Consider the following 12,226-nt stretch of genomic DNA (forward strand, 5'->3'; position numbering starts at 1 on the left):
CAATATATAAAACCAATATAAACCAATTATAAAACCAAAATTTGCAAACTTTGTTTTCTTTCAGGACAACACAGCGAGGGGCCATCTCAAGTGCTCCATTGGGGTGGGGGCTGGGGGGAGCAGGCCCAGGGTCCTGGCCTTGGAGGTAGGAGGGGGTGTGACGCTGCTCTTGTGCAGGCACCATCCCAAGGGGCGCCTGAGGATGCAGCACTGGCTGTGAGCCAGGTAAATTGGAGGCAGTCCTAGAAGTAAGAACATCCATCATGCTTAGTAAGATCTTAGGTTGTAACGGCTGCCTTGAGCCTCCAGACATTTTTTATAAAGCTCTCGGTCATGAAGCACTCTTTCCGTCTCTGCTGCCATATGTTTTTCCAGCTGGACCTCCACCAGTCTTCCGCTCTCCAGAAAGTTCTCATTCATTCAGCCCAAGGGTATCTCATCGGCTTTTCTGAGGACCTGGTGGAAATTCCAGCAGGAGTCTTGGCCACATGGAAAATCCAGCTCCCTGAGCCTGGAGATGAAGGTCTGAGACTGGGATGCTGCGCTTTTCTTACCCAGTTTAAAAGTGGAGAAATGTAAATATACATGTTTAAATATGTGAAACTGCATAAGAAAAAAAAAAAACTTATTAGCATGCATTTGCTGTGATTCAGACTTCCTTACCAAATCCAGCAGCAGGGAAATTCAAGAACGGGTTTTTGTCCACAGACTGGGATCCGCCCACTTACTTAACTCTGAGGAGCCAGTGGCCTCGAAACTTGTTTCTTATCGTTCACCTTCTATTCACCTGGGGCACCCGGGATGTTTTAGCTTTTCCAGATGCTGTTTTTCAGATTAGTTGACACAGTGGTTGGAGTCAACTCTGTGACACACTTTGGAGTCCTTGCTTAGGGGCCAAGACTTACGCTTTCAAATTCTAGCCAACTCTTTGTGATTCAGACGTGGTTCCTGCCCTGTTGGTCATTTTTCCTTTGGGTGAATTTGGAAACCAGTTCTTCACCCTCAAAAGCCTAGCTGAGAAGGAAATTGTTCACGCCTTCTCTGTGGCAAATTCTCCTTGGAAAATCCTCATGAGGAATTGGGCTGTCCCTGTAAAGCTTTGGCTTTTTTTGACAGATTTGTATTTGATTTACAATCAAAGCTGAGTCCACCGCCAGATTTTAATCGTGCCCCTATTACTTACCTGGGAAGTCATTGACTACACCCTTCCCCCTTCCTCCCACTCATTGCCCCCCTCCACACTGCTGGTTTTCCCGTGGTCCTCCCACCCCCACCCCGTTTGCTGCTGTGTATGGCCAAATCTGTTCTCGTCACCTTCACACTATGAAATCTGAGGGGGCAAAAATAATGCCTATGATGATCTAAACTATCCTTGGAGCAATTCAAATTAGCAGTATAAAATCCAAAATTTTGACAGGTATTAGTTTGGGTGGACCAATTAGATTCAAGGATAGCTGTATTTTTAAAAGTAGGCAACAGAAAGCAAGATTGTGGGCAAGTCACACCAATTTTCACTTTCTTTCTAGTTTGTTGGCTTCACTAAACGCTTAAGCGAGAACATAATTTCAGTATTTCTAAACTGATGGTGTAACTGCTCTGAACGTTGGCAGTATACCTCCCAACAGTCACGATAATACAAGCGGCATATATGTGGTAGGTTACCCATTAAACGAGTGTGACAGATCGTATTTCTGGTTAATTGTTAGCTCCTTATGACCTTGGACTTTGCCTGTGTGTTTAATAACACCATCTGCTGTATAGGGTAGCAATACGACCTTTTTTAAATGAGGATTACTGTTCTTACTTCGTAAACAGCGCTCAATCGGAGGTGATGACACTCTACCATAGAATTATTTAAATTATACTACCTATGGAAAGCCTGAAGAAAGAAAGTGATTTTCTTCCCTATGCCGGCTTTATTGGTTCCACCTAAAATATTGTAATTTATATACCATAATAAAAGCATAAAAATGATTTACAGGTTGTATTCTTGGGTCTGTAAGACGAAATGTTTTGAGAGACCTCTGACTGTTGGGCCTGTCCTGTTTGGCTTTTTCCAGACTAGTTTCTCATCGTGTATAAATCTCTGGGAAATTTCCCAATAAAGCAGACAATTAAAAAATAATTCCCACAAAGTGAAATGAGATGAGGCTTTTTTTTTTTTTTTTTTTAATCACCACTCAAGATTGCACCTCTACGTCTCTCTTTTGGGGCATGTTGAGAATCCTGCTGGTGTTCGAGAAATATGAAAACATCTACTGACATGTCTCGTATAATAAGGCGAATGTTGACGGGGTTTTAAGTGGGCTACGTTTGTTTGAGACCCACAGATAGATGCACCTGTGAAATGAACCCATGGGGGCTGGTGAGGCAGGGAGGAGGATTTCCTTTTAATTTCACCAGGTTCGTGTTGTATAGTGTGCTAAGGCAGTGCAATTCTCCGACCGGCAAATCATAACTTCCTAAAAACAGGGGCTCTATGGAGTGGGAGAACCGGTTTGCACCTAACTGATACCTCCTACATGGGGGAAAGCGGCACCTTTCTGAGTCAGGAGAAAGAAACTCCATTCACCAGCTCATTCATTTATTTGTCCCCCTAACCCATTCCCAGCCTTGATGCCAAAAGGAGCCGAGGTGAATGGAAATTGCTACTTAATCTTACTAGCGAAATGACAGCTCCTTAAAGGTGGAAACTTTTTGGCCGCAACTGTGATTTTTCATTCTGTAACATGGTGACACTATTAAGTAGGAAGGAGCACTGGAAAATAAAGCATTCTAGGTCAGGGGTACACAATTTCGAACTAACTTTTGTTGTGGACTGTGACAAGGCTCATAGAATTGACCATTGTACATCCAGCGCTCACACACCCATAACTTCGTGCTAAAATGCGGACACTTCACAGAATATGGGTTATCGTTTGTTTTGTTTTAATTACTGGGAACTGGAAAGGTTGGCCTGAACACCCACCGCACGAAAATAATCAAGAGGTCGTCTACCAACAGAAAACAACTTCAAAAGTCTGGAATGTTGAATTCTGAGCCTAAACCACTTGTCAGCATCCCAAAAAGGCATGTCCTGACATGTTTTCAGTAAAAGAGGGCTTCAACATTCCAGGCTTTTAAAAGAATGTCTCCTGTTACAGCTAAAAGGGACCGTTTATCTTTTTCCACACTCTGAATTCATGGAATCTGGAGGTCTCGTTTGGGACGCTCATTTTAAAATACGTCGAGTAATTTCTACATGAGAAATAAAGAATATGGCTCCTTTTTATTTTGTTTGTTTGTTTGTTTTGAGAGAGAGAGCAAGCAAGCCAGGGAGGGGCAGAGAGAGAGAGAGAGAGAGAGAGAGAGGGGGGGGGGGGGGGGGAGAGAAATTCCAAGCAGGGTCCGCACTGTCAGTGCACAGCCCGATGTGGGTCTCAAACTCACGAACCATGAGATCATGGCCTGAGCCGAAACTAAGAGTTGGACACTCAACCAACGGAGCCACCCAGACACCCCAAGAATATGGCTCCTTTTTGGTTGTAGAAAAGTAGTTGACATGAAAACATTTACATATAAGTGCTTCCCACCAACACCATCTTTGAAATACATAGAATTTAAGAAACTTCATTAGGTTTTTTCATAATCAGACCCAAATAGGTGAAAACCATATGGAAGGTTATGAGTAGTTAACGATAGTTTGACGTTAGTTAACAAATTTCAAAATATCAGGATTCCTAGAACTTAAGTCTTCTAACATCCTTTATAAATTCAGTATATAGCCAGCAAAGAAGCCACATAGCTATTAAGCAGTGGAATCATGGGTGAGAATACAAAAAAACCTCAAAACAAGTTTCCACATCCTGCTGATCTATTCAGCCAAATGCCTGTCAGTGTATGGAACAGTTTTTTGTTTTTCTCAGCTGAGGTCCTCTCGAGTAATCTAAAGGTCCGTCAAGAGTATATTGAATCTTTGCCCATTTTATTTGAAGTATATACACACTCTTTGCCCGAATATGTGTATAACCTTTGCTGTTTTATAAATTTATATACACAATAAGGTGGTCTCTTGTGGAGAGAAATATTTTCCGTAAGTCTCGAGAGACTTTAATTGGGCACATTAATGCTGATACAGATGCTTTTGCCCTGGCTAACTTAAACTAAGCACAGACCATGGCTTAGCCACTCCTGGCCTGGGATCTGAGCCCAAACCAAGCAGACATAATGTTCTCAGATGATGTGATGATCTGGGAGCCACTTAACCTAGCAACTTTATTTGGATGGCACAATGCCCCAAAATAATGGGCAGACACTCACCGGTCATTGTTCTGCGTTGTTTTGTGATGGCACGCGTGTCAGAAGATGTTGGGCTTGGGTTTGTCCAAATCTCCCGTATTCCCATTAAATCATCCACCATACGAAGGGTCGGAGTAGAAATGGTGTCAAGGTCAGCGTCTCCTCTCCCACTAGAGAAAAACCCGGGCCCGGGGGTATCCAAGTGGCCTGCATCAGGTGACCTGCCAGGTGGATGAGGGGAACCCCATGGTTCCTCAGCTATTTCCCGTGCAGGCGTTTACATGTATGTAAAAAAAGAACCTGGGAAGAAAACAGAAATAAGAGGTAGCCCACCAGTGGGCTAAAGAAAGAACTGCAGTTTGGGAAACCTGAATGCTGGCCGTTGAAAACAGCGGCACCTTTTCCTCGAAGGCCAAGGCTTCATGGTCTTGGTCCCCCCACTTTACCAAATTCGTAAAGTGAACCGACACGGATGTGTCAGTCATGGTGACGGATAACGAATTGATCTGTTAATGCAAACGTAGGTGGGTGGGTAGGTAGGTAGGTAGGTAGGTAGGTAGGATGTAGCATAACAGCAGTCTGAAAAATGTTGAAAATCTCGCTGTCTCTGAAATGCTGAGAGATAACAGCCCCTAGGAAGTTCACGTGTGTGTCGTTCCCAGGCATGTTTCGGACCAGTTTCCTCACTCAGGAATTTGCTTGAAGGGCTGAGAAGGCTTGCCAATGAGTCCATCAGAGTTCATCTGTTTTTGCATTTTAGCCATCTGTGACAAGCTTTTTAGTAAACACACTATATTTAGGCGGTCACATAGGAACTCTCTGTCTCTATTTCTGTCTACTAGTGGTCTTTTGTGAGGGCACACACTCAGGCGGTCTGGTCCCCTGTACTTCTTCCCTGTATCCGCTCAGTTCTGAGTGTGAATCTTAATGGTCTCAGGTTTTGCACTCCCCTTGGCAAAGAGGTATCGCCATGTGGGCGCAGGGGCGGAAGTGTTAATGCATACACACATTTACTCTAATTAATAAATTACAGTCCTCGACGAGTCTTTTTTCTTCCTCTCTTCCTTCTGCAGGGAGCTCTGTGTGTCTCCTTTGTACATAAAACTGATCACACACACACACACACACACACACACACACACACACACAAATCGGAGGAATAGTTTTGCTGTTATTTAGCTCTTTGGGTACCAATGGAATATCACCTATACACATAAAATAATTGTTTTAAATAACACTACTTTTTGTGTGTTTTGTTTTCTGTTCTATCTGTTGTGGAGAAGCTGTTGGGTTGGCCCTTAGTTCTTCTTCCACAGGAATTGTTCTATACATAGGTGTAATTCAGTGTGTTCCGTGGAGGGGGTACGTTCGAGATCTTTCTACATGGCCACCTTGGACTGGAACGCCTTCTTTTTATTTGTTTGTTTGTTTCTAAACACATTAGGCTAGAGCGAGTAAACCACTAGGACAGATTATTGCAACCCCATTGGTAAAGGCCAAATTTTCCTGCTGATTGGCATTCTTTTATAAAATACATTTTCACCTTATCAAGAGAAAGTCAGTCTGGTTCATACTGGCTGACTTCTTTTTTTCTAAGGGTTTTTTTAAAAATGATTATTTATTTATTTATTTATTTGTTGTTTAATTTTGAGAGAGAGAGAAAGATAACATAAGCAGTGGAAGGGGCAGAGAAAGAAAGAGAGGGAGAGAGAATCCCAAACAGGCTCCACACTGACAGTGTGGGGCTCGATCCCACGAACTTCGAGATCATGACCGAGCTGAAATCAAGAGTTGGATGCTCAACTGACTGAGCCACCCAGGTGCCCCGGGCTAACCTCGTTTTCATAAGAAATTCAAACAATGACACTGAGGGCTTATTTAAATAAGTTATGATCATTTTGCTTCCTCTAGCTCCTTCATAATCATGAAATTCTATGAAATATCTGACTTCATGTTTTTTCTTTTCAGTGCCCCGCAGCCCATTGTATTTGTCTGAGTGCAAAGTAGTCGGGATTGGAATCCTACAATAGGAATTACATGATTTCATGAGATTTTCCTTTGCTTTGTAAGGAAACAGGTCATAAAGAATTGGAAGTACAGTATTCCAGTTTGGTGACTGCCCAAATCATATCCTCACCCAACTAAATCCCAAAATGGAAGTTTTTATTTTTTTAATATTTATTTATTTAAAAATTTTTTTTAAATGTTTACTCTTGAGAGAGAGAGAAGGATAACACGCGTGGGGGAGGAGCAGAGAGAGGGAGACACAGAATCCGAAGCAGGCTCCAGGCTCGGAGCCATCAGCACAGAGCCTGATGCGGGGCTCGAACCCACGAACCCGCAAACTGCAAGATCAAGACCTGAGCCGAAGTCGGACGCTTAACCAACTGAGCCTCCCGGGTGCCCCTTTTTAACATTTGTTTATTTATTTTGAGAGAGAGGGCAGGGTGGAGAGAGAGAGAGAGCACACACAAGTGGGGAAGGCACAGAGAGAGAGGGAGGATGAGAATCCCAAGCAGGTTGCACACTGTCACTGCAGAGCCCTGCTGGGCACCATCTCATGAACCGTGAGATCACGACTTGAGTGGAAATCAAGAATAAGACACTTAACCGACTGAGCCAGCAGGCACCCCCGGGATGGAAGTCTTTTATCCTACCGCCAACATCAATTTTTATCTGAAGTTTGTAAAGACCAGCACAAAATAGTTTGCCATTTAAGGAGTCCCCTACCGGGCACAGTGTGGTGGCAACTGTCTCTCACCCCCATCATCTCCCTCTATCTGTTGTGACTGTTTGCTTTTCTTCGGATGGCATGTCTTGTGAACTATACTACAAGTACTTTTTTCCTATAAACATAGAGATTGGCAAATCTTAACATTCTTTTTGTCAACACTCACAAACGTTAACACTCTTTTGCTAGGTTTCTACACTGTGCTTGCATGATTTTTTAACATTCAAAATGCAAACAGAATCTTCTAGACTATACCATTAGACAATAGGACTCATATCTGGATTTCAGTTCTGATGCTTAACTTTAAAGTTACTGCAGGCAAATCACTTAATCTTTCAATACCTTAGGTTTTCGTTTCTGAAGAAGGATGACAAGATCATAGAATTTAGGCTTGAAACAATCTTTTTTGAATGTCCATATGAAAGGCGTAATAAATACTAGGCGATCATATTATTCTTAACCTTTTAGAATTGTAACATCTTCCATTTTTGCAGTCCCCTTACTACCGAAAAGTGTACTCAGAAGAGTTACATTTTAAGGAAATAAGCTAATGAAAGAAAATTTACCACCTTAATATTTTCAAACGTTACCCTCGAAGTATATTCACTATTTTGTCAGCATCTTCCTAGTGCTGTCTTTTAAAGGATTTTGGTGAGTGTCTCGAATATCCGCTAAACCCGCATTCAGACATTTTTCCAGAAAAGTACATTTCATCATGCTCTTTCCAAAAAGTCAATAGGAGGGTTCTGGCATCCAATGGCTGTTGAATTCCCTCCAGTTCTCCTACAAATTTCCTTGCAGACTGAGAGAGTGTGTGACCTCAATCTCTCCTTTGTCTGTATTTTTCACTCAGCTCTTTAAATTCTGACACAGGAAGTACTTAGCCTCCATCCAAGACCCCAATTTTTACTCTAAATGGGGACCCGTACCTGTGTTTACACACAGGCTGGTGACTAACAGCTGCTGATTCTTAGACCCTCCACAGACAGTTTATCTCCTCCACATGCAAAAGTCTCTTTAATATCTGGATGCTTTCTGTGCACAGGGGAGGTAGGCTACGGGGAGAGGTCAAACAGAGGGAAAGTATTTCTAAAAAAGTATATTTGCAATTGAAAAACCAGCAGAACTGTCTCCTAAAACGCTATTACTTAGAAAAAAGGCTCCCCTATTACAGAAGGTTCCTGTATGTCATGACTCTCTGTAGTAGGCACAGACGTATTCCCATAAACAAGTATGTTCAAATGCCTACGTATAATTTTTTTAAAGTAGATCAGCCCTGAATAGCACATGTGCCCTTTCAGTCTTAACGGTGGTTTTGCATAAGGAGCTGAGGATGTTATCCACAAAAAATCCACATGACACGCGGCTGCATTTTTTTTTTCTCCTTCAAATATGCCAGGGTCAGAGTTTAAGAAGCTCTAGTAGGGTTGCAACATCATGCTATTAATAGAAACTGCACTCTAAAGAATGAAGGCTGTGATTCCACATGTGGATATAGGGTGAAGTGCATGAACTCAGCAGTCTCTAGGAATATCACCTCTTGGGCAGTGCTCCCCGTGCAACCCTCCCCCAGCTGTGTGTCCTCAGGCCAGAGTGCCCTCGGGGTCTTCTGGAAGGAACCCTTTTTTTTTTTTTTTTTTTTTTTAACACTGCCCTGTGGGGTGTCAGTACAGGGCCCTGCTGTGTTAACAAGAGCATCATCTCAACTGGGGTAAGCTCCGGGGACCAGATTCAGACTTTAGATGTTTAATGCTCACATGGCGGAAGCCCATGGAAATGTCCGTGCGGGGAGGTCAGATTTGTTCTACCCACTGAGCCATTGCTTAGAACTGCTCCCTCTGGCTTACCTTCCGATCGCTTCCCTTATCCCTGCTCTTTTTGGATGGTATCCTACAGAACGGCTCTCTTTTTGCTCCTAGACTGTGATTTTTATTTAAAAAAGAAAAAAAAAAGGCCTTAGAAATTAGAGCTGGAAAGGACCGTTGCCTCATCTAATCTCGGCAGAAGTGTTCCCCGTGGAATATTTCCTTTAGTTCTTAAGACAAATGGCAGCATTTCGGCGATCTGGTGAAAAGCCAGCCTCAACCCACGGCCCCACCAACACCTGGTGCGGCGTCCACCTGCCTGCCTGTCCACCTATGAACGCGTAGGAGGGCCCTGCAGCCAACCTGGTAACCTTGACTCTGAAAGGCAAAGATTATCATAATGCTCTTCTGAGAGGACCAGCAGCCTTAAGCAAGAGGGCAGAGTCTACGTGACTAAAACATACCAACTTCCTCTTTCATAAGTCATCACATGATGAACTACAATTACAATTCCTGCCTTGTCTCTGCGAATTGCAGACGCATTGCCTCACCCTAGAAACCCTGCTTCTGTGTGTGGAGGAGGCGGCCGTAGCTGCTGCGGCAGCCGATTTGGATGGGATCCAACTCCAGTCTGGGCCGGCAGGGAGGGCGGTGGGTGGAGGACAAAAACAAAGCTATGTTTACTTAGCATAGATCGATAAAGCTGCTTCAGAGCTACATGAAAGGCCAGGCAGCATGAAAGACTTTTGATACAATATAAGGAATTGCTGCTCTGGATCCAGGGCCAGCCTTAACCCCCTTGATCCCGGCTCCTTTTATGGCAAAGAGAGACCAGAAGTAAACCAGCCTCTCCATGCTCCGGCAGGCATTTCGTTAGGGAAGTTACAACAACTCTGTTTCAACATTCAACTCACAGTGTAATATAAAAAGGAAATGCCCTTCGTTTGGAGAACACAAGCTCTGCTCCACAAAAATCCTTACTTTGTACCTCTCAAGGCAGCATTTGTATTTCAGGATTTCTATTTTGGGATGGAACGGCAGGCTTTCCCTTGAGGTTATTACAGTACCAGCTTGCAGGTAAATGAGTATAATTAGGCCATGGCTCTAACACAGAGTTGTTTTCTTTTAATGTTTCAGTCGCTGCCTAGTGGGGCCATCTCTTGGGGGTGTTCAGATGGCCAGTCTCGCTGCAGCACAAAGACTGGAAGTGTTCCACATCAAAGTCACGCGCTACAATCAGCGGCACAGGGACTGCATGGAGAGTGACCAGAGGGACACGTCCTCAAAGAGGTTCGAGACAGCAGGTACTAGGGGTGACGAAGCCCACTGGCACCAGCTGCTCCAGGGAAGGATCTGGGCAGGCCCTATTCTCCCGGCTAGAAGAGGGTGAGGCAGGATTGCAATTGCAAGCAAGATCCGGGAACAGATGGGGAGACCTTTATGGCAAGCACACCTTCTCTGGAAATCCCCAAGAGAAGACATGCAGGGTTGGCCTGTAAAAACACTTAGATCTGGCATTACGCTTTCTGTGCCACTTTCGAACAGGTTTTTTCATGTGCTTTAAGCAGCTCCCTCCACCGTTTCTCTAAGGGTGTTTTTCCTCTTCCTTGTGGTTAATCCTTTGAAGCAACCTGGCATTTTCAATAGCAACAACTAGAGAGAAACGTCAGCAGGATTTTTTTCTCTCTCCACCTACCAATCCAGTTGTAGGAAAGATAATATAATTAGTACCCTGTTCTTCCCACACTTAACCAGCCCATTCCAGTCTCACGCAGAGATGTGGGCCTGTTTTCCAACAAAAGAAGCTCCAAGGGCCGCCCTTCCAGAGTTGAAGTGTCTAGGTCCCAACTGAGGGTGACTAAGCCCGCGTCTATTAGTCGGTAAGACTAACGACCAGCCAAAAGTGATTTACCCGTAACACACACCAGCTCCTCCTCCCGATACAAGTGTGAAACTCAAGTGCTCACTTCAGTCTGGGCAGAGGCTGTGGCCGCCAACAGTGGCGGGGCGGGCAGGCTCTGCGGCCGCACCCGGCTTTCGCGCGAGGCGGGTATGCACCCGGCCAGGGACTGCCCTGGCCTGGGCCGCGCCGTGGGTCCCGCCCCACTACGGCGCCGGGGACTTCCGCCCACGGCCGGGACCCGCGCGACAGCCGCCTGCGGGACCCGCGAGCCGGCCGGCTGGCCAGCCACCCCCACGGCCGGCGCGGACCCCGGCGCCCGCGCCCCGCGCCACCTCCAGTCCAAGTTTGGGCCCGGGGGCGGGGCCTAGAGGCCCACAGTCGCCGGAGGGGGCGGAGCCTGCGCGGTGACGCGGCCGCGCTGGCCGTAGACCCCGGATCCCTGGAATGTGCATTCGTTCAATGAGGCCGCCAGTGCCAGCGGCGCCGAGTCACGTCCGCCCGGAGCGTGCGCACTCGGCGGCAGCGGCGCACGCGGGCCCGCGGCTCTGCGCCCACGTCACGCGCCCGCCGCGCGGTCCTACATAAGGCGGCCGGGTCCGCCAGCGCCGCCGCGAGGTCCCTTGCTCGGCAGGTTGAGGCCGGGCTAGGAAGGAGGGGAGGACGGGGGAGAGAGGAAGCCTCGATATTTGCGAGGGGTTCGGCGCTCCCGCTTCCCTCCGGAAGGGCTCCGCCGAACGGCGAGTGGACGCGGTCCCAGGCTTAGGAACAGACTCTTAATAAAACTTAAGGGGACTGGCGGCGCCTGTGTCCTTCAGAGACAAATGCGCGTGTGAAAGCACTTGGTGGAGTTCAAATGGGACTCCTTAACAACAACAACAAAAACCTGTGAGCCACGTTAGATTTAAAGTCCCCATCCTCAAGAGAGTGACAGCACCAAGTCACAAAGTGGCCTTGCTTTTAAAAACACGAGTCTTGGCATGATTTGGCCTCAAGCTTCTGGAGGGGAGGAATCCTGGCTGAGTAGTGGAGGCAGCCGAGCGGGCGGAGGGAAGCAAACCGCGCCAGCGTCGCCTTCACTTCGGGGACACCGGTCGCGGCGCGGGCGGGCGGCGCTGCCCCGCGGGCGGGCGCCGAGGAGCCGGCTCTCCCGGCAGCGCTCGTTCTCTCACCGCGCGGGGGGAGGGGGAGGGCGCGAGCGCGGGGGAGGGCGGGTGCGCGCGCGAGGGGAGGGGGCCCGCGCAGGCGCCGTGCGAGGCTGTCGAAGAATCAAGTCTGTAGAAGTGGAGCGGTCGCGGCGGCAGCAGCAGCAGCGACGGCGGCGGCGGAGCTGAGGCGGGCAGGGCGCTGACGCGGGCGCTGGAAAGCGGCGACGCCAGGAGCTGTGAGAGAGCAGCGGAGCGACCCGGGGCCCGCGCCGCGCCCGTGCTCCACGCCGCCCGGCTGCCGCCGCCGCCCCGGCGCGGCATGCCCCGCCGCTCGGGCTGAGCCTGCCCCGGCGGCCGCCCCCCG

Source organism: Panthera uncia, chromosome D2, assembly GCF_023721935.1.
Source record: "Panthera uncia isolate 11264 chromosome D2, Puncia_PCG_1.0, whole genome shotgun sequence".
In the NCBI taxonomy this organism is placed as follows: Eukaryota; Metazoa; Chordata; class Mammalia; order Carnivora; family Felidae; genus Panthera; species Panthera uncia.